Raw genomic sequence first — 23,113 nt, forward strand, 5'->3', positions numbered from 1 at the left:
TAAGTTCTCCTTCAAAGATTCTGAAATCAGTGAGAGTTTTTCCACTGGGTACAGGTTGGGCCTAAGGCCTCTTTATTCCAAAAATATATATGGACGTATTGAGAATATATTCCAAATGTATGTTAGTCTTTATGTAATATACCTCAGTTTGAGTTCCCCACTTATTTACACTCTCAGTAAATGATATGAATTACATTGCTATTTTTTTTTTCTTGTAGCACTAATTCTAAGCTTAATCCACAGTCAAAAAAAAAAAAAAAAAAAAAAAAGATTAAAATGCAGCAAAATAATTAATTTGCATTCTTGCAGAAAACACGAAGTATCATGAACAGAAAACCAACACCCAGAACAAGAGGAAAATCATAAAATTTCTCTATAAATTTTAACCTTTTTTAACCCAACAAAAAGCAGACTTGTAGTGTTGCTGCTGTTGGAGAATATATCCCATTTCATTAAAAAGTAATAATAATAATATTTAAAGAGGAAACAAAGGAGATCTGCCCTTTTACTTGGGTTTCTTGCCTATGTCTAGGCATCCAAAACAACATTTTGCTGGTGGTTTTTGAGAAGGGAGAGATGTTATTGCCTCTTTGTATCTCATGATGACACGTTTCCCTTAAAACACAGGTGGAAGGGGCAATACCCCATGAGCTGAGTTGGCTTTGGTTAACAGGGCCCCACACCTGGACCAGGAGTACACCCTTGTGTGAGCAAATGCTGAATCAAAGATGAACTCTACCCAACAGATGAAGACACTGGAAGCAAATGCTCCTAAAGACTTTGATCTACGTTAAAAACAGTCATAAGGCATTGCTGAGTATTACATCTGATATTTTCAATCAGTAGGTGAACACTGCCCAACTTATTTTTTTTAAATATTTATCTCATTTATTACTTTCAGAACAAAATGAAAGCACTAATAAGTACTGTGAGGATTAGCATATCTGAAACCTAATCGTTCATGACTTGTTAGCAGATAACATTAATTATATAAACTTTTTGTGAATTTCTAATTATCTTGTACCATTTTCCCTCATGGGAATAAAAAGTATATTAGGACGTGCCACACTTTCCAATAGTCTGCATTATTTATTTATGCTATATTTATACTCTTAAATGTGTTGAGTCATTTCAAGATATTTAGAATATTTGCAAAGTCTAATCATCTGACATAAGCCCTAGATCAGGAAAGCGTGTTAGTATTTTTTTGCTGCATTTTCAAAAGTGACTATAATTCATCTAAAAAGACAACAAAAAATAATTTTAAAAATCTAGATGTGTATCATCTATTCAGAATTATCTATTTTAATCTCTGTGAAAAGAACTAACTATAGCAACTAGGGCAGAATTTAAACATGCAGTAAAGTAGTATGGAAATGCCTTAGACTCAGCCTTCCTTAAATTAACATTACAGTTAAGATGACGACTTCAAAATATTTAGTGGGTGACACCAGAAATGCTACATTTTGAGAGGATAATGCAAGCCCACATCCAAGGGTCAGGTTCAACTTCCTGAACCAGATGCTTCTTTGTAAGGCCCAGACCTTTGGCACTGGAACACCTATCTCTCATGAAATCTGTATTTTCCCTGTCCTCCTCACAAAGAAAGAAAGAAAGGAAGGAAGGAAGGAAGGAAGGAAGGAAGGAAGGAAGGAAGGAAGGAAGGAAGGAAGGAAGGAAGGAAGGAAGGAAGGAAGGAAGGAAGGAAGGAAGGAAGGAAGGAAGGAAGGAAGGAAGGAAGGAAGGAAGGAAGGAAGGAAGGAAGGAAGGAAGGAAGGAAGGAAGGAAGGAAGGAAGGAAGGAAGGAAGGAAGGAAGGAAGGAAGGAAGGAAGGAAGGAAGGAAGGAAGGAAGGAAGGAAGGAAGGAAGGAAGGAAGGAAGGAAGGAAGGAAGGAAGGAAGGAAGGAAGGAAGGAAGGAAGGAAGGAAGGAAGGAAGGAAGGAAGGAAGGAAGGAAGGAAGGAAGGAAGGAAGGAAGGAAGGAAGGAAGGAAGGAAGGAAGGAAGGAAGGAAGGAAGGAAGGAAGGAAGGAAGGAAGGAAGGAAGGAAGGAAGGAAGGAAGGAAGGAAGGAAGGAAGGAAGGAAGGAAGGAAGGAAGGAAGGAAGGAAGGAAGGAAGGAAGGAAGGAAGGAAGGAAGGAAGGAAGGAAGGAAGGAAGGAAGGAAGGAAGGAAGGAAGGAAGGAAGGAAGGAAGGAAGAAAGGAAGAAAGAAAGAAAGAAAGAAAGAAAGAAAGAAAGAAAGAAAGAAAGAAAGAAAGAAAGAAAGAAAGAAAGAAAGAAAGAAAGAAAGAAAGAAAGAAAGAAAGAAAGAAAGAAAGAAAGAAAGAAAGAAAGAAAGAAAGAAAGAAAGAAAGAAAGAAAGAAAGAAAGAAAGAAAGAAAGAAAGAAAGAAAGAAAGAAAGAAAGAAAGAAAGAAAGAAAGAAAGAAAGAAAGAAAGAAAGAAAGAAAGAAAGAAAGAAAGAAAGAAAGAAAGAAAGAAAGAAAGAAAGAAAGAAAGAAAGAAAGAAAGAAAGAAAGAAAGAAAGAAAGAAAGAAAGAAAGAAAGAAAGAAAGAAAGAAAGAAAGAAAGAAAGAAAGAAAGAAAGAAAGAAAGAAAGAAAGAAAGAAAGAAAGAAAGAAAGAAAGAAAGAAAGAAAGAAAGGATGGACTAAAAGTGCTACCTGCTTGATAGGGAAGTTGAACAGAAATGCGTTATATGTTACAAGTAATCCAAATTCTCCAAAATGATGATTACTGCTATAAATGTGACTTTCATGAGACTGTTTTCAGTGGATTCGCAGCACCTGTTCCCAAGCAGCCCCTCTCAGCAAGGGCTGAGGAGGAGCCGGCTTCTGCCTTGCTCCCCCTGCCCTGGTGCGATGCTCATGCAGCCATCGCCCAACCCAGGGCTAACAGCACGAGCCTCTCTGAGACCAGCAGCACACCACAGGGAAGAATTTTGTATTTGGGGACTGAATTCTGAAATCTAAGCTAAATGCATTTGCTGTTTGTCTCTAGTAGGATTCATTAATTCTGATAGGAAAATATACTTTTTATATTATTATAAATCATATTTATTTGTTATTCTACCAGTTATGCCTTGCTACTGTGTTCAAATAGAAGCAGATTGCTAATTATGTGCCACAATAAAGTTTGTAATGAATGCTATCATTAACTATTCCTTTATGTCTGATGAATTAATAAATAATTTCTTCCTCAGCCATTACAAAATCATTTTGCATAAAGACCTCTGATGCACTCGTGCTAGAGCCTCCACTTACACGCCCCTCCAGGTAAGTATTTATTATGTATTTTTAATCATCTCCGGGACATGATGTACATTTCACAACTCAAATACATGTTCACGTTTTTATTATTACCAATGACATTAGATATGAAGGACTTCATCTGGCTACAGGTTTGCTTGTATTTAAGTAATTAAGCTTGGGGCACTCTTACCATCCAGAGTGAGCATACTTATTAAGAGTGTTGCTTATCCCCTTCTCTGCCAGTTTTCCAGATGCCTCTGAGTAGGGTTCGATCACCTCTCAGATGCTTCCAAGGCACGAAGGTCACTGCCAACCACTAACCAGGCTGGCAGTGGCCATCACGTGAAGAGGATGGTCTGTGCCCTGGCCCTGCTCTCCCCAGGTGCAGAGCTGCAGCTCAGAGCCCATGAGCCACCCCTATGCAATTATTGCTCGCAGTGATTTTGCCTAAAATACAAAGACAAAGAAGTTTCTTATCCCACTACTGAGCTTTCCATTTCATTTGCTTAAAAAAAAAAATAAATAAATAAAGTGTCACTGATATAAAAAAATCCCCTGTGAGAGAACAAGAGTATCTACTTCCATTAAAATGCTTTCTCCCTGCAAGAGGGAAGATAGTGCAGCTAAAGCACCGAGTCCTGTATGAAATCAATTCTATCCGCTGTGTATAACGAAAATGTGAAATATAAATATGAATGCTCTTCTGCTATTATAAACACTGGATTTCTGTATGATGAGTGTTAGCCTATCTGTATTATTTCCAAAAGCTTTTTGGAGTAATGCATGTAGCACCAGTCATAACAACTTGTTCCTTCAAAGGAACGGTGCGATGCGGCACAAGCAGAGCAACTTAAGTAGCAATATTACAAATGAATTGCATCTGCAGCCCTGCTAGGAGCCACTTTTCGTTTTTTTTTTTTTTACCTGAGCTACTTAAGTCAAAGTGTATTTCAGCACTGAGGTAACCTAAGCACAAAATCCGTGATGATAGCAATGATGATTATATTTATTTGCACTTGGGTAGAAGGCAAGATCCCCGGTCATGCACCAGGAAACAAGAATGTGAAGCACTGCATAACCTGTGGATATTTAAATGGACTTTATCCCTAGAGCTTACACAATATATGAAACACCCTAATGGCAGCTACTTCTCTATTCAATTGTATTATGCACGGGTATCCTGGTTTAGCAAGCACTCCAACATAGTTTTTAATGCTGCAGCTATTTCCAGACCAAAAATCAACCGATTTTCAGTCAAGAAATGATAATCAGGAGAGCTCTGGCTCCTAACACACAGATTTTACAGAAGCTTGTCCATTATAATGGGATAAACACCTACCACCAGAATTTCTAGGAGTTTTGTGCATTACTTGCAATGCTATCTTAGAAGGGTGTTAAGTTTCAATTACATGACTTTCACAGAATCACAGAATCACTTTCATTAAATCAAATGTAGTCTGAGCAATGCTTTCATCACTAATGTGATGATATACAGCCATACACATGGCATTATTTAGCTTGGGAGGAGGAGGGAATATTCTGGGGATCCATTCATTTTTTTAGCCATTTTACCTGTAATAAAATCACCATGGGCTTATCTAAATCCTACTGAAGCCACAGACAACCTGTCCATTGACCCCACCCCCAGGTGACAGCTGCCGCAAAGCTTTCACTGGCAAAGTCTCACTGAAGTTTTACTCCCTTTGCCCAGGAGGTTTTGTTTGTTTGTTTGTTTAAAAAAAAAATATATATATATATTACAACCTCATGATTACAACCCAGTGCTTTAATCACTTCCAAGAGTGCTAGCAGAAAACTTCAGAGAGGAAGAAAATTAATAAAATGATCAGGAAAGAGCTACTCAGTTGAGGCTGTCTTTTAGCAATGCAATATTCATACAATAAACCTCACAAGTAAAATCAATTTAACAGCTTTTTTTTTTTTTTTTTTTTAAGCTACATTTCAATCCCCACACAGTGTTGCCACATGCTTATATTCTGTTCATTACCGTTCAATAATTTAATGGTCCTCACTCTCGCCTTGGGCTCATCCCAAAAAAGTATCTCCAAAGAACTTGGAGATACTTTTTATTAGAGATTCCTTGCCAGAGGCCTTTCTTAGGTTTGCAAAGGCCACACTTCCCACTAGCCAGCTTCATTATGCAGAATTCACATTCTGACTTATAACTATGAACCAAATGCTAAAGTTGGGAAGTGTATGAAATGTTATGAGATAACCCACAAATAGAGAAACCTCAATGTCAGAAGACAGGAAAGTGGCCATTATGGAATGCAAGTGGAATGATGCTGCAGAACAGACCCCACTAGAGTTATTTTAGCAATATCCCCCCAAAAAAATATTTTTGTAAATAAACCAGATGCCAATAAAAACCCCAATTCTTTATAGCAGAATTCACCAATATTTAAGCCAACAAATAAACCAACCAACAGACCAACCGTCACTGACATCCCAACCCAGAATTTAAGGAATGTGCTTCCCTTATTTTTCCTGCTTCCTCCTCTTTTCCCTTCCTTTGTGGTGTCATTAGGTATTTACCCTGTTCCTGTAAAACAGCGTCTGTTAATATAAAGAAATTATAACATGAAATGGAAACAGGTAACTGGCATATGAGACATTTTAACATGGATGACCTTGTGCATATTTATGTACAGAGAGATGAATACCAAAAGAGGCTGATGTCAGGAGGAAAATGTTCTTTTCCTTTCCACTCCCGTTTCCCCACCCATGAGACACTTTTGAGAAGTTGTACATCTGACCTGACCATCCAGAACCACTAAGTTTCTCATGGCATTTTGCTGTCTTGTCAAGCTATTTGCCTTACAACCAAGGGTGATTTATTGAACTAAACAAGCAAGTTCTACACTTGAATACCAGGTACTTTCATAATTGAACTTCAATATCCATTCGTGCCCACCTCAGGGACTGGAGATGGACACTAAGCAAACCCCTCTGATCAGCCTTGCTGAATGTTTCTCTTCCACACACAGCAGAACCAGTGATGGAATGTGAAAAGATGTGCACTTGTGAAGATTGAAATCTCCTTCACAAATTGAGTGTATTAAACGTCTGTACTGTTTGGCAGACCTGTGCGTCAATTCTGAAATAAAACAGTGTTAACTTCTCTTCAAGATTTTTATCTCTTATAGCTTCCCGCACTCTGTGTGAATTACATGGGTAAAAAATTATGCTAGCCTTTTGGACAGTGAGCTGAACAGCATATAAATCTGACAAGCATGGTGCCCATGCAAGACAATTTACCTACTACATGTCTTCTTAAGGAATCAAAATCTTTTGCTCTTTGGGGAGTACTTCTGAATCTCAACATTATGTGTCTGATCGTACCTGCTGTCACACCTTCATAGCATTTTTGATATTTATTCACAGTATTTCCATCTTTGTGGCATGCTGTCTCATTACTACATCACGATAATGAACTATGATTCCTGCAGTAACTTGCTCTGCAAATGAATTCTGCTACTGAAAACATCTTTGTGCCAAAATATATGGATTTTGGGTTCTCTCATTTTATTAGCAACCACCATTCTTCTTTTACAGCTATGTCACCATGAACTTGCCCATTTCATGTAAATTCACATGTAGCTCAGAGATAAAGAATGACCTTAGATTGGTGAACGTATTGCATATAAGTTAGTTACTTATATCAATATGTTTTCAATGGGAAAACTTAATGGTCAATTTGTTTGAGAACTATGGTGATTAGTAAAATAACTGAACATAACAGTGTGTAAGTGCTTAGCTTTAGGAAAAAGTTTTTTTCTCCCCGTGCATGATTAAGCACTCACAAAAACTTTATGCTCTACTTGGCATTATTCTGTGGATGACTTTTTAGCACATTACAAAATAATTAAAGATAAAATGCTACTATTCAATCCTCTACAGCTTAAATTAGTCACTTGCTATGTCTCTTTAAATAAGATAACTACATTCAAAAACTCAGTGATCTTCAAGCCTTATTAGTGAAGCTTTGAAAGAAAAAAAAAAAAAGAAACAACTTTTAGGAAAACTGTTTTGTTTGTCACTTTCCCAGTTTAGTGAACAAACTTGTTCTTAATAATGGCAAAAAAATAGATAAATCAGTATTTCAGATTATAGCATGTTGATAGTGCAATAATGAACTCACGTACTGTTTGGAGCAAGCTTTCTGCTGGGCAAACAGAGTCCTCCCAGCTCTCAGCCACCTTTGGTGGCAGGAGTCAAGGAAGCCATCAGGAGGACAGGACATTCCCAACAGATACTAATGGCATGTGGATGCTTTTAGTTCTTTCCTACAAGCCTCCAGCCCCTCACATGGCAGAAAAGAGGGAAAAGCCAGGAAAAGTGGAGTTTTCCTTTCACTGGCGACTTTTTCATGTAACAGTGAGCTTGGCTTTTTCTTAATATCACATCATCTGTTCTATACAAGACCAGATTTTTAAATGCCTTTAATGATGCAAATAAGTGCTGGTGAGAATTGCTGAGGCTCCATTGAAGTCAATGGGGCTCTGCCAATTACACTAGTGGAGCGGCAGCCTCTTTGAGAAGAAAATACCATGAAATCAGTAGAGCCTACCAGCTAAGAGTGCTGTTGGGAAAATTACAGGAACATGTTGTCTGTAAATTATTAATAAACAATAAGTAGTTGTTTGGGTGAGTAATTCAAGTCATGTATACATTAAGGAAGAGATTCTGCAACAAGATCTGAATAGAATACTTCACGATTAAATGGAGTTTAATTAATGGTACAGTTGCCTAATAGAAAGCAAGTACTTTCCTATTATTAGATTGTACCTGCGATAGCACAAGTCTAATTATTGTGTACATCTGCTATATGTTGAGGAATCACAGAGCCAAATTATTTACAGAAACACTAATAATTACTGAATTTACCTACACCTAGTCATAACAATAATTTTAAATTTAAAATGTTTGTATTCCACTGAAAAAATAAAAATAAGCTATAATATGTGACATGGGTGTAGAGGTACGAGTGATTAAAGTATTCTGCATATAAATCATTGAAAAAGATCAGTGACTTAGAAAACTGGTTCAGGTAAACAAAAGGTATAAACTTATGTGACCTGCATCATCATCTCCACATACTGGAAAAGAGTAGCTGAACAGATGGGGAAATAATAATAATTATTAATAGTAAAACAAATATTTTATATAAGAAGTTATTAATTGAAATATGTTTTTCTACATGGACATGTTGCTGCTACTCATATAAGATTTTCATTTTTTGTTAGAACATTTATGTCTTTTGTAAATGAAAATGGTAAGACAATGCTCCAGTATTTCAGTGCTATACCATAACGAATTCCATTATATTAATTCTAGGATTACACACTGGACCATCTAGTGGATTAAATTTTTTCAAACCATGGAAATGACGCCCATTCTATTTTTTTCAGTCCAACCTGTAACCACCAGGATTTCAAATTTTGAAAGTTCATCCAGACAAATGCACCCACAGGAAAATAATAAAAAATAAATAAACAAAATCAGCCAGCCAAACAAGCAAAACAACAAGAAATTACCTTTTTGTGTGGGGATCTTCCGATTATTTTTTCTGTAGAATGTGAGCAATACGTATAATTAAAGGTTTTTTTCTTTCATCCATGACCACAAGAGTTACAGCTTTGTATTTTTACACAAATTACAAAAATGACAGGCATTATTTACAGTTTCCATTGCTATAAGAGATTTTCTAATGAAAATGAAGATTTGCAATGCCATGCCCTGCTTTGTTCCAGATGTATTTGGAGCACACAGGGGAGGCAGAAGTGCTCTAAGGCACCAACAGGACAGCTTAGCCCCATTTCACACCGCTTAATCACAGATTGCAAATAGCAGGGGACAAGAAATAACTCTTTTCCTATTCCTAAACATTGTGGGGTTTGTTTCTAAACATGTTGTTTTCTTTGGAGGAAATAGCTAATTTAGCATGCCTATTAAGACAAAGGGATGAGTTTTATCCTATTTTTAATTAGGTTATAACTTTGATGGGAGCAATGTGTTTGTGGGTTTTTACTAGAGAACAATTAATTGAAATTACCATTTGCATCCTGTTTGTTATTAGGCTCACTAAGCATTATTAATACCTGGACAACCGTATATAAAAAAGTCTATGAAGATAAATACCAGGGATGTATCCTACTAGCCATTTAATTTTTGTAGTATTGGCTCGTTTTCAAACGCAAGCATTGAGAAACACAGTGTATGGACAATACAGTGCTGCAGGGTCTAACATTGCTCAGTACAGCCTCGTGGTGAGGGGGCTTGTACTAAAAGAGAAGCTTGACCCTTCAGAATCTGCCCCTAACCTTCTGCCATAGCCTATTTGAAGGTATAAAACTACTGCTTGCTGGAAAGCTGCCGTAGTCTTCTGCTAATGCTGCACAGACAGATGCATAAATGTTGAATAATATAGCATGAAAAATAAATGCTTAATTTTTTTTATTTTTTTTTATGTGGGTGGACTTAAGCTTAAATACACATAAAGAAATGTAATTATTTGAATCCTGAAGTTTCTGCCGCTCAATAAAACATGTAACTTGGAAAATAAGGTGTTTGAACAACTTTGTATATATCAAGAGCTTTAAACTTTTGTTATAGGTCAATGTAAGATTGCTACCACACAAAAGATCTATTTAACAGAAAAAGAGTGTGAGTTGTGGGAGATGAATATATTTCTCTCATCAGACAATTAGAAACAGATAATGACTGTTTAGAAAAGCAATGGTTTGACATTATTATTATTTAGTGTCACACTGGAGTATGTGAGAGAAGAAAAAAAACAATGCTTCTCAAGTCAGAATACTGCCTACTACTATTGAATAAATGTAAAATTATTAAGTGACCAATTACATATATGAAGAAAGATCATTAAGACTAAGAATATATACCTGGAATGTCTTCTACTCTTCGTATGAAAACATACCTGCATTTGACACAAACTAATGACTTGCCCTAACTTTTCTGTACATTTTAAACGTTCTAAGAACTTTATAGATTTTATGGTGCTTTACTACAAATACAAAATTTTAAAATATGTAATACTTTCTCATTTAAAGAAGATTTTAAATGCTAATGTGTAAGTTTAGTCAGGTTGAGAACTCTTAGGAACGCATTCAATGTCTTGTGAATGTTGATAAATGAATTTTAGATCAGAACAATAAGGATTTAGAAAACGAATAACTTCCTATTTGAGAAGAGATTTATATTAAATAATCAGTGTTTGGCTTTTCAGTATGTGTGCCTGTTTGGAATTGCCTGGCTGATTTATTTTTGACCCATGTTTGTTTTACTGACATTATCTTCAAATAAAATACTATATCCACATCTGCTAGCAGATATATTTTCACAGAGCTACCTTTTGACAGTGGCACTACCAGAAACGTCCCCATCCCGTGCAAGCTTTATTGGTGTGCTGCAATGAGAGGTTGAAATGCTATTAAATAATGACTCCAGAAGAATCAGAACAATTGAAACACACCAATTCTGCCTGCTGAAACTATATTTTAATGCAAAGAAAATCTGATAACCAAGGTAAGGCACGCTGCTCTGTTTCAGGTTATTTTTTCTTTTCACAAAGACTAGTTCTCTCCCTTTCCCTCATAACTTTACCTTCCTCTCACTAGGGCAGAGTCATGGTGAAGGGAAAGGAAATGACACTTGGTTTGATTCCAAGCAGCCCTACTTCATGGCACTTTCCCTGGCATCCAGCTTCTGACTGTTTTCCCAGGCAGCAACACATCAGTTTATTAGATTCAATGTGATTATGTTGCTGGCAGATGTAAATACTTTGGTGCTCCGGATATTTACCCCTTTGCTTCGTATTGTTTGCTACAATCACAGCCAAAAGCTCACAAAATAAAAATACATCAGTGTAACTTTTCCACCAACCATTCAAGCTAACAACTTAGCTAGCAGTGATCCAGCAGCCTTTTGCTTTGATTTTTTTCCATTGTTCAGTAGTACAGAAGTGGTGAGAAAAAATAGGACCTATTTCTCAAAATGCCTGAAGAAGCAGCCAGGAACTTCCTCTGTCCTGGATACTCCTGACTGTCCTCGCTTTTATTCCTCTGGATTTCTTCTATAAAATAAAGAAATCCATCCGAGTGAATGTTATTAAATCTACTTAACTTTATTTCTCGTATATATATATTTATTATTTATATTTCTCATTATATATATATTATAAATATATATGTATATATTATATATTATTTTTTTTCCTCCAGGTTCTTACCAAAGTCCCTTTAGAGCCAGAAAAGAAAAAATATATATATTTCAAAGGAAGTTTTAAAAAGTCTTAAACAACAATTAGAATGACTCTTCCATTTTCCTACTATGAAAAGTCCACATCTCTTGTAAGCTTTTATGCTAATAAGCAAAAAAAAAAAAAAAAAGTTTTTCTTTTAGGTGCATTCCTATTATAGAAATATTTGTAATCTTAATCTTCAGAAATTGGAAAAAAAAAGAAAAAGGCTTTACCAACTATAATTAGCAAACATACAATAGCAGTTTGACATTATGAAGAAAGCAGCAGCCTCACATTTGGTAGATCAAATTATAATGTTCCTTCGCATCCTATAATTTGAAACAAAGGCCTAAAATATTATTTCATACAGACAAGACTACAGATAAGGTATAAGTATTTAAAGAAATAGTAGGATGCATACATCAGGTTCATTTTCATTTGAATGGGGATAATTCCTACTTGTTTAAAGAAAATGCTATAAATGTCACTCCACTGAGACAAGATTTCTGATCTCTGGTATAATCTAAGTATAAGTCTTAATCAAGGAGGATTATTATTGCAAATTGAATGGGCTGTGGCTTGTGATATATCCAAACTTCAAAGTTTAATGCCATGTCTAAAAATACGGTTAGATCTAAAACCACAAAAACTGATAAGCCACTTCTTTCTGTGCCTCAATTCTTCACAATATGTATAAGCTTGAACAGAGACAATTTTGTAATCAAGGCTGATATTTTCTTTCAAATGCCATATTGATCAGCACAGTAAATGACATGTTTCCAAGTATGTGTTATATAGCCTTAAAGCACTATATTTTAGCAAACACAAATGAAAAAAAACTCTAAACATGGGGTGAAACTATAGCCTGTGATAACTCACAATAATGAATGGGCTTAATATAATAATAATAGGGTGAAACAACTAAGAATAACTTGCAGATAAATAATATCTTTCTGGATGTGGGCTCAAAGTGCTGAGCTACTAATGTTTCAGGACTCAAAATCCCCAAAGCCTTTTCTCACTGTCATAGCAGAAAACCTGCAACTTGCAGGCACTTTAGATGCTGTAAAAGAAGCCTGAACCAACAGCTTCCCGCCCTGGCACAGGCAGAGGCTGTACCAGGGGCACACACATGCCATAAACCAGGGTGCCTCAACTCTGGGGGTGACCATCACTAAGCTGTGAAAGGAAAAAATACAGAAAAGGATCACTTTTCACCCTAATCCACTAGATATCCTTTAAATAATTTTCTTTTCTAGTTGCAGTTTGCCTTAATTATTTTTTTTCTATTCTGAGTAAATTTTAATTCTCTACTTCTTCTAGGAATGTGATAGGCACTAAAAAGTTTATTAGCAATTTATCTGAATTTGATATGTATTGGCTAATTGACACTGACAATGCAAAAAATTATTCTATCAAGATCTTTGTTGTGGCTCTTAAAATCTAGAGGATAGATTTACAAGTATGGACCTTTAAAATGTTTTAGGTCATAAATATAGATATATGTCTGCTCTACATTAAGATATAGTAGAGTTACTTGTGGTATTTAATCATTCTCAATAATGTATACAAATGGGGTTCTCCTAGGTTATTCTTTATGAACAATAATATTTGTTTTCAGATAAGGCTCAGGAACCTTAGAAAATCTTAGGCTATTCAGATTTCATTTGTTGTTGTATAATTAGATATTAAGTTCTAATTAAACAACAATGCTAATGTTAATTCTGTGGTGAATTATTACAGGAGAACCATGCGACTTTCACTAATTAAACACTGAGAAACAGATGCAAGATTAAACAGTGTATTTAAAATCTAAGGAAAGCATGGAAATTTCAAGCGACAAAGAACACAGAATGAAAAGCAGTTGCATATAGTTCAAGGAAGTTAATTCTTTTTGTCATTTCTTTTGCTGTAAAGGACAGCATGCTCATGCATATTTGCTTTATTACAGCAGAAAGTGATTTTTTTTTTCCCTAACGATTTTTACCTATGTTGCTTCTCTAGTGTTATGAAGTAAGGATATCTTATATTTTTCCCCTTGCCTCTCTTTTAACTCTCTACCTTCCAGGTAGATGGGATCTCACTGAGAAGAGGAGGACAGAGGTAAGATCAGCCCTAGTTACCCTGGCACAGACACAGGGATGGCTCACCACCTACAATTTCTGTGACATTAGCTAAAGCATATATTTAGCACTGGGATATGAACACAGTAATACAGTAATATAGCAAGCATTCAACATATTTTAAGTAATTACTTAATGGTTAGGTTTGTGTTTTTTTCCTACCTCACCTGCAGCTACTCAAATACAGTAAATACAAAACACTGGGAGCTACCCATCAGCAGACACAACAGCTGATGTGTGAGTTATATATTCAGCAATAATTCAGATAATTCACAGTAATAAGAGGCAATCTGAATTTCAGAATTTTCATGCTCAAGAAGGAGCCTTCTTTGGAGAGGCAGGTTCTTTCTGCTCATAGTTTGCTTCTGATTTTGAAACTCCGAACCACCAAACTCAAATTTAACACCAACAACAAAATAATGAGTGGATGTATGGGGCAGAGGGCTCTGAGAAGTAACTCCAAAGCAGCAGTAGCTTTGTAGATGGGATAAAATGAAATTGAGTCCACAGCTGAGTGCATAACATTGTGCCATGCTTCACAAAGAAAAATCACTGGCACTCTATTTGTTGGAGTAAAAAAAAAAAAAAAAAAAAAAAAAAAAAGAGAAGAAAGAGCATTTTTTTCTCCAAATTAAATTATCTCCAGAAAGTATTTCCTTGCTGACAAAGTGCATGCCCTTCTAAAGAGGGAAAAAAGTATACCCACAATAAATGAGAATCTATACAGAATTTCTGATACATAACAAATTGTCTTAATTTGACCTGGAACAAGACAGATTTATAATAGACAATCAGCATATTCATAAAGAAGAGACTTGTATACTTTTAAGATAACTTTAAATGTCAACAAATTACAGAGCAAAAGTGCTGTATGCTAAAATAAAGTCTTAGTAAAGTCTCTTTGGTTGAACCGATATTAATTGGATGTACATTTTCTTCCTCTTAATTATAACTTGGACTCTGGAAATGCAATGATTAAACATTTGCCTAATCCTTGTAACTCCACAGTAATACTTGACAAACTTTAAACTAATGCCTTCATTCCAGGACTATCCAGTTAATAGGATGGACCCAAAGTGCATTGATACCAACAAAACCAGCATCGAGTGGGAACAGGGCCATTAATATGAAAAACGAGAAGCAATCCGTCTGTGTGACACATTAGTCTGGTGCCTGCTGAAAATGAAACTGTGTGACTATATTGAAGATTAGGTCAGGAGAGTCAGAGTCCTGGCAAGTCCTCGCATGTTAACTCTTGGTATAAATGCGGCTGTCATGCTTGACGGCCATTTAACCAGGTAGAAATCCCAAAATAAATTGGTACCCACACCTTGTACTGCTCGACCTCTCCAACAGCTAATGGCCGACCTTCATAGCACACCACAAATTATCAGGAATATTCAACTGTCATTTTTACAATGCTGTTACAGACACCACCTCCAATCAAGATTTATGTTCTATGTACAAGAAACTGCATAAAGTTTACCTGTAAAAGGTATACCTGCCCCAAAGTGTACAGCTCAATAACATCCCACCTTCTGTTATTGCTCCACACAAAGTGCTCATCAAAAGTATAGTATGGTTGAATAATTAAAAAATAAAATAAAATTATTTTGCATTAGCATTCATTTTAATTCATTTAAACCCACTTTTTTCATGCCTTGTGTTTATTTATTGATATTATTTTTTTTTAGTACAAAAACATCAACACAAGCTTTGAAGGCAACAAGATTTAGATTCAAAGGTAGAATGTGGAGGAGAATCCAAAAATCATCATAAGCTGACTAAATTAAATTATAAGAATTGTGGTATCCAATGTATTTCACTTGTTAGGTCTTAAAAAGTATTTTTAAAGTGCTTCATGATTGAAAAATACTGCCTCATTAATCAGAAGCATATCAAGCTAAGAGCTCTAGTAAAGTCAGAGAGAGCCATTGGTGCTAATATTAGGAAATGTGTATTATTTTTCAGAGATTATTCAGGCATTAAGTAGCCAGTCAAAGTTACACCCCTTTGTTCACAACATGAATGACTACATAGGATCAAGGCCAGGCTGGATGAGGTTTTGAGCAACCTGATTTAGTGGGAAGCGTCCCTGCCCGTGGCAGGTGGTTGGAACTGGAGGAGCTTCAAGGTCCCTTCCAACCCTAACCATTGTGTGATTCTGTGACTCCATGTCAAAGAAGGAAATGATGAGAACACAATGCAGAGATGTGATGGATATGGTTTTTAACTCTTAATTGAAATTGGAATGAGCCTTAGGCAAGGAATTAGAGAGGACAGAAATGACCTGCGGAGGCTCAAAGGCTAAAGTATGAAGAAAGTGTGAATTAAGAATACTGGTCCCAAATCCTACTTTTCATACACACATATCTGTTTGGGTTCAGAGGGGACCAAATAAGGAGCTGGTTTGCACAGTATGGCTCTGCTTTAATCAGGAAATATTTGGACTCTACTTTTTAATTTAATAGTTTGCACTGTTAATATTATTTCTTTAATGTTTTATCCCATGTCCTCCTTAAATAGGAAACTAGAAGTATGGAAAATTTACAGCTGGGATTGGCTTGTTTTATCAGCATTACTTATATATGCAAACAAGCAAGCAACAAACAGAGGTCTCTTAGGACACATCCAGCACTATTCAATAGAGAATTATGTATGAACAGCATATACATCTTTATGATACACAAAAATTGCATGATATTGTTAACTATCTAAATTGGAGATCAGCCAAACATGAAACCATGAAACTGCACTTTTTTGTTTGTTTGTTTGTTTGTTCAGGAATTTCTCTGAAAAGTATTTTGTTGTTGTTGTTGTTTGTTTGTTTTTAATCCTCACTGAGAACATACCTGTTACTGGTAAGAAACTTCCAGTGTCCTGCACCACTGAGCTGCCCTGCCCCGTGCTGTGGTGCCGTGTTGTACACGCCAGCCACCGAGCTTATTTAATGCACTGAAGTGCATACAAACAATCAGAATTGTGTTTTTGCAGATTTAAATCTTTGAGTAATGCCCGTAGCTTGCTGAAAATCCTTTTTATTGAAAATTGAATATGTCAGCTCAGTCATCACTTTAATTTGTTTTAAAAGATTTATTAGAGTTTGATGGTTTTTCTTTTGCTTGATTTTTATGTATTTTCCTGATAAAATTAAAATCATTGGAGCTTCAACTAGAGAGAAGAACTTCATCAATGTGTCAGCAAGTGAGCATGATTTTAATAAAACACTTTGGGAAAGTTTCTTACTGAAACATTTTGAAACCTTGCAGGAGGCACAAAGAATTCATGGGTACAGAGAGCTGGAAACTATAATACTAGCAGTGTAGTGGAGCTGATCTTTAGTATTTCTTGCTTCCTGTGGTACTGAATTTGAGTTCTGGAATTGTCTGTTTTGCTTTAATACCACAGAAACATAGCCCTCTCCTTTGTTTCTTATGCACATAAAGTCACTCCCTCAAAATCTTTACATTATCTCTTGAAAATATTTGAGATAATGTTGTAATACAAATCTGCACCTTTCTCAGGAACTCAGGAAGCAGTTTTAAACTGCTCATTGCATACAGCTGAAGCTGCTGCAACTGCAACATAACACCAAATAAAATCTGTGCTAGGTCTGCACAGGTCCATCCCTGGAGCCTGGAGGAGGTGATCCTGGATGCCACCAAGCTGGTGGGACTGGCTCCAGTGGTGACACCTCACTGAGCACAGGCCAGGGTGTAACATTTGTCTCCCTGTACCATTTTTATTATTATTATTTTTATTATTATTATTATTGTGTAGCTTGGTGTAAGACCCTCCATTCCAGCTTGTTTATGAACCATTGCAATATGTCCTTTATCTTTCAAATGCGCTTGCCTTTGGCATGGCACACCACAGCCATAACATCAATCTTTTCTGTGATACACTTCTCTTCACTTGGCACAGCAGAAAATTAGCAAAATCCCCCAGAATAACAAAGGGAACATCAATTACACAGATCAATCAAGCCTAAAAGGACAACAGAGAATTACTCCTTTTTGATGATGATGAACTCTGAGAAATTGCATGTGGGACAACAGTTAGATATATAGGAATCTATTAATTACCCTACTGAATTTTGGGAATCTTACAGGTTGCCAATCCTCCTCATCCCAGAGGCTGCTAAACTAAATAACAAACTCAATATGCTTGGTCTCTACATTTATAGGTATAAACAGTGCTTGGAAATGTAATTTTTAGAAATGTAAATGAGTATCAGCTGAAAAATATATAAAATTTGAAGTTTTTTAATAATAATAAAAATAAAACCTTAAAATCGTATTTCATGCAGTATGGAATAAGATATACCCTATTTATATGTGTTTCAAAGTATTACATTTTCCTTTGGTACTCAACTGTAATAAGATATAACTTCATGCACTCTCTGGGTATTACGGGAAATATAATATGCACCTGCACAAAAATTCCACTTTGATTTAGAAAATTGTCTCCCTCATACAAATTATGTTATGCCAGCAGTAGCACTTAAAAATTAATTTAAAATATCCTACTAGCCAGTTAAAATTACTTAAAATGAACATTTGAGGTAAGTTGTATGATAGACAAATGAAAATACTAAGAGCAAACCATATCCAGCATGGAAATGAAATACTATTACCAAAATGCAAATGCTGTCAGCTTTGTATTCCTGAGCTTCCCCATGAAGATCCAGCTGAAATTAATATGCAGTGAAACAGCAAAAGAATCCAAATGGTAAGAAATACAAAGTAATGCATACAGGAGAGGAAAGTCTGAACTACCCAGCTCCCTTCTGGGTTTCAAAATTAATTCTAGCAACTCAGGAGAACAATGGGCACCATTTTCAACAGTTAAGAGCAGACCTCTGTTCAACATAGCGTTGGCTGACAGCAAACAGAACATTAGGATGCATAAGCGGGATGAAGAACAGTATAGAAAAGATGATAACATCATTACAGAAATCACTGATTTACTCTCCCATCTGAAACACTGTACTCAGTGCCTATCATCATCTCAGAAAGCATCCTACTGAATTAAATGGCTTTTGAAAAGAGGCAATAAGAATGATTGGGGACATGGAAAACTTTTCTAGTGAAGTAAAATTGAAAAGATTGAGTTTGTTTACCTTAGAGTAGAGGCAAATGCTAGGAGACATAATTAAAATACACAGACTTACTAATGGCAGAGGGCTGGTGGAATCCTGTTATCTAAGTCTTGTATTGTGAGAATTTGATGGCGGTGTGAGATTGAGAGATTACTAACTGGGAAAAATAGCTCTTCCAGTAGAATATGTAACAATGCAGGCGAAGTCATCACCACAGGGACATCACTGAGGCCTATATCTGAGGCCTATAATGTAGTCAGATGCTGAAAAGAACTGTATTTTGTTTTCTCCTGATAATGATGGCAGCCAAAGTTACAGTACTAATTTAGAAAAAGGAATTTAGGTGTTGGAATTAACTAATTTCTAACCAGTAAGGATCAGATATTTTCTTGAAAGTTATTTCATCTTGCTGAGCACTTGAACTCGCTTGAAAGGGATTTACTTGCTTTCCTAATGTCACTTGGGACACAGTCTGAAATGAAACACTGGATGGATGAATGCTCAAATCAATCCTCTCTGCCAACATCTACATTTACACAGGCCTTCACTTCTGTTTACTGATTTGGAAGTTACTGTTTATATTTCAGAATCAATATTTAGAGCTGCTACTTTCTGAAGAAGTCTGTGTGTGTCAGAAATACATCTCTATTAGTCTGTGGCTACCCTGAGGTGAAACATGGTAGAGAACTGGGGCTGGTGGCAGCAGTAGCTGTAGGAGAAACAGTAATCAGTCCAAAATATCCACAGGGCAGCAATAGGAACACAGCTCCCAGGGTTTAAACTCACGTTTAAACTATGGGTCCTGGAAAGGAAGAAGAGAACAGAGGATTACCTCTGGGGCAGAGCAAGATCAGAAGGACTAAGGAGAAAAATGACCCAGACAGGCACAGAGAGAAGCCATCACCATGGGGGCTGAAGTGAAAAGGGGAGTAGGAGGAGTCATTGGGATGACAGATTTTAAAAGAACATTAGACCCCTTTGGGTTTACTGTTTTTGGCCTGTTTCCCATTCCTCCTAAGTGGATTTTACTGACTAGTAAGTCTATCCCAGACCCAAATCTTTGCCATTCAGCAATCTTACTTTCCCTAAATAGCTAAAAAATAAAGACAAGAACCCTGCCACCACTACTGAGCTTCACACTATTTTTCTGTTTCTGTCTGGATATGAAAAATACTAAGATGCTTTGTTCTGAGATTGCTTGATGAATGGAAGGATGGATGGTTTTGTCCCACCAAAGCTAGACTTAAACATGCAGTCTGGGGTTTTGCCAGATAACAAACTTTGCATTGACTTTAACCAAGCTCTCAAATCGATTACCAAGCAATCTACAAAAGATAAAGACATGTAGTTGGGGACTGATCTAAGTAGTCAAGAAAATAGTCAGTGTTGATAAATTCTTTAGACAACAGTATAACATGTAAGTGTTTGGATTTCTGTAGCAATGTACATTTCCAAACCAGTGTACAAAATCATAAAGGCACAATAAAAAAAAATGTAGCAGCTTTTCCTCTCTTTCTGCCCTGCACCTATTAATTGCAGAAACAGTAAAGAATAATGTGAATGTATTTTATTTTAATTTAGCTTACTGTACAAGACTACTACTTCCTGACAAAACTGTAGTTTCTCTATTTCCTTCATTCTCAGTCTGAACAAGTAAGATGCAGTCGCTGTTCTGGGGATGACAAACACATAGATCAAAGTTTCTGTATTCGCAAGACAACCAAGATCTGATGTACAGCTAGGCTTTGGGAGAAAGAGAAATTCTTGATTTTCAGAGGTGAAATAAGTTATAGAAAGCTCATTTTTTTTTATGCATTCAGGATTTTTCTAGGTCCACTAATCAGCAGTGTATAATAGTAAGAAATCAAAACCTTAATGCCAGAAACAGTGGTACCATTAAAAACAAACAAATCACAAACAGAAACAATAAAAGCAAAACCTCCATAGAAAGAAGACAGCTGATGCCTTTCTTTTCCTATTAGGGAATCCTTTTCCTAGGAAGTGCTTTTCTCTTTTTCTAGGCACAAGTGCAGGTATTCTTCTTAGCCTGCCAAACATACTTCTATATGTGGGACCTCTATCACAGCAACAGTTTTTTCATAATGCTCCCAATCTTCCTAATTCTCTTCAGTCAGTTCACTTCCTAATTCTCCCTCAATCAACACTGTATTCCCCATGCTTTTAAAGTAAGAATAAACCCCTATGAAGCTATCATACACCAGTCTTCAACAGAAAAGAAAGTGGGGATTTACTATTAATCATTATTAATACAATCTTTCCATTATCATAAATTAAGGCTTATTCCAGCTAATCTAAAAGAGCGTTAAACTAAAGCTGCTTTAGTTGACTGGGGTGCTGGCACAGCCTCACCTCGGCAGCTCTCTAGCCCACCTTTCTCATCTCTCCTGGGGAACGTTCCCACTAACCCAGTGATTAATGCCACCTGGGCAGCATCCTTTCACCTTGATCATGTTGATGCACTGACAGTAATATGACTAAAGACTATTTCCTAACAGTACAGCCTTCTTATTCTAGCTGCAAGGAAGATACTTTAGGGGCACACTGACCACTTAAAAATTATTAATATAATAAGTAAATTCCATGCAAATAATTAATTAGCATTCTTTGCAGAACTCCATTCCTATTTTAAGTTGCCAAATACTCATTTCCATTTTCTGCAATTACATACCTACTTATGTGTTACATAAAATTAAATCAATGGCTTTATGGTTTAAATGCTGCTGATGTTGCTACTTCATCATGAATATGAAAGATGGGATTTACAAAGTGCAGCATGGTTTGGAGCTGGGAGCTCAGAGCAACGGTGCAAAATAACTTCAGTTACACCTCACCACTGATACTTTCTGTAAGCAGACTGACGTCTTCATTCTGAGGTTCTTTTTGAAAAGTCATCTTTCTCAGAAGCTCTTAATAAACATTTTTTTTCCTTAGTTTACATAAAACCATCTGAATATCTATTTTCCATCTATATTTCTCAAACAAGTCAATATATACCTATCATTCTTATCTTACTGCTTTTTCTATGTACTTTTTACAGGTATTTTATTTTGATTATATCACTCTAATAAACCCCATTATTAATTCCATTATTATATAAATATAATAATTTTATAAATCTATATTTTGATTGCTTACAGTCAAGAACATCAGACTAGTCTTGGTTCTTTCAATAAATACTGTATTTCCAAATACTTACAGTAAACTGCTCTTCCAAATTTCCTGAAACCCATTACCCATGCTACCCTCTCAATACACATCAAATGCTAATCCAGCTACCAAATACATACATCTCAGGCTGCCCAGAAATCAGTTGGATGCTTCTGCAGACGCTGTAAAATGGAGCAGTAGAGCTCACAAAATGCATGCAGAAGTGTCAGCACTAGACTTCAAAAATAAATGTGACTTATTTGACTTCTACCGGAAAGGCTGAGTTCAGAAGCAGTCCTGGGTGACAAAGAATACAGAATAGCTCCTGGGGCAGTTTTGTTCTTGATGTAATCCCAATTTCTGAAAAATCCCACTGCACTGAGCTCCAAGAAAGTTCTGTCTCTGAAAATACTTTTGAGCTCTTTCCACACCATTTAGTATGGATCTGCATTGAAATCCTACAGGCAGGGCACCTTTTGTGCACCCTTCTACACGCGAAGTTAAGCACAAATTCCTAGAACATAATTTATGGGATATAGCTTTATATAAGATATGCAAATTTGAAGATGAAAGAGAAAATGCAATTTCATTTTCCATTCCTTTTTAAATATTACCAAAACCTGAAGCAAAAATCCTGCAAGAACTGCAACCTCAGAAAATACCGTGAGTCTGGCTGTTATGGCCTTTGTGAGAAAAATGAACAAGAGGAAGTGATGTGTCAGAAAGAGGCACTGACTTCAGATGATGAAAAATAGAAATTCATTGCAAGTTTGGTCCATAAATTCCTCACACACACACAAAATATATATATATATATTTAATATATATATATATATTAAGAAAACAAAAAACAGAACAAAACAACAACAAAAAAAATTGAACCAGAAAAGAATAAGCAATCAGAAAAGAAAACCCAACCCAAAAACTCCCATCAGTAAGCAGCCACGATGAACTGCAGAGCTGAGCTGCAGGACTGCTGCTAGGGCACAGTGAGGAGCCCAAAGGGAGGTCTCACCATCCTCACTCTCAGGATGAATAACCGTTTCCAACCCAGCTGCTATTTTCCATACACTCTGGGCATGAGGATTAAGGGAGCATGGCAGTGGTCCAGATAAACTTTCTGGGAAAATTAAGGGCTCCTTTCATCAATATTTGATTTTTTTCCCCCTCATATTTTAGCTTGGACTCA

General features: G+C 36.2%; 1 long non-coding RNA gene across 4 annotated transcripts in view; it reads right to left on the reverse strand.

Moving 5' to 3' along the window:
- The window catches only part of LOC311441509, a 175,515-nt gene that overhangs the window by 41,833 nt on the left and 110,569 nt on the right, over positions 1-23,113 (reverse strand). For 2 of the 4 annotated variants that reach the window (XR_014696002.1, XR_014696003.1), the window contains exon 2: positions 8,807-8,838. The exons of the other annotated variants lie outside the window; for them this stretch is intronic. This is a non-coding gene — a long non-coding RNA (uncharacterized lncRNA). The remainder of the gene's footprint in view (positions 1-8,806; positions 8,839-23,113) is intronic. 4 annotated transcript variants of the gene reach the window in all.

This window comes from Aythya ferina (assembly GCF_964211825.1).
Source record: "Aythya ferina genome assembly, chromosome: 9".
Taxonomy (NCBI): domain Eukaryota; kingdom Metazoa; phylum Chordata; class Aves; order Anseriformes; family Anatidae; genus Aythya; species Aythya ferina.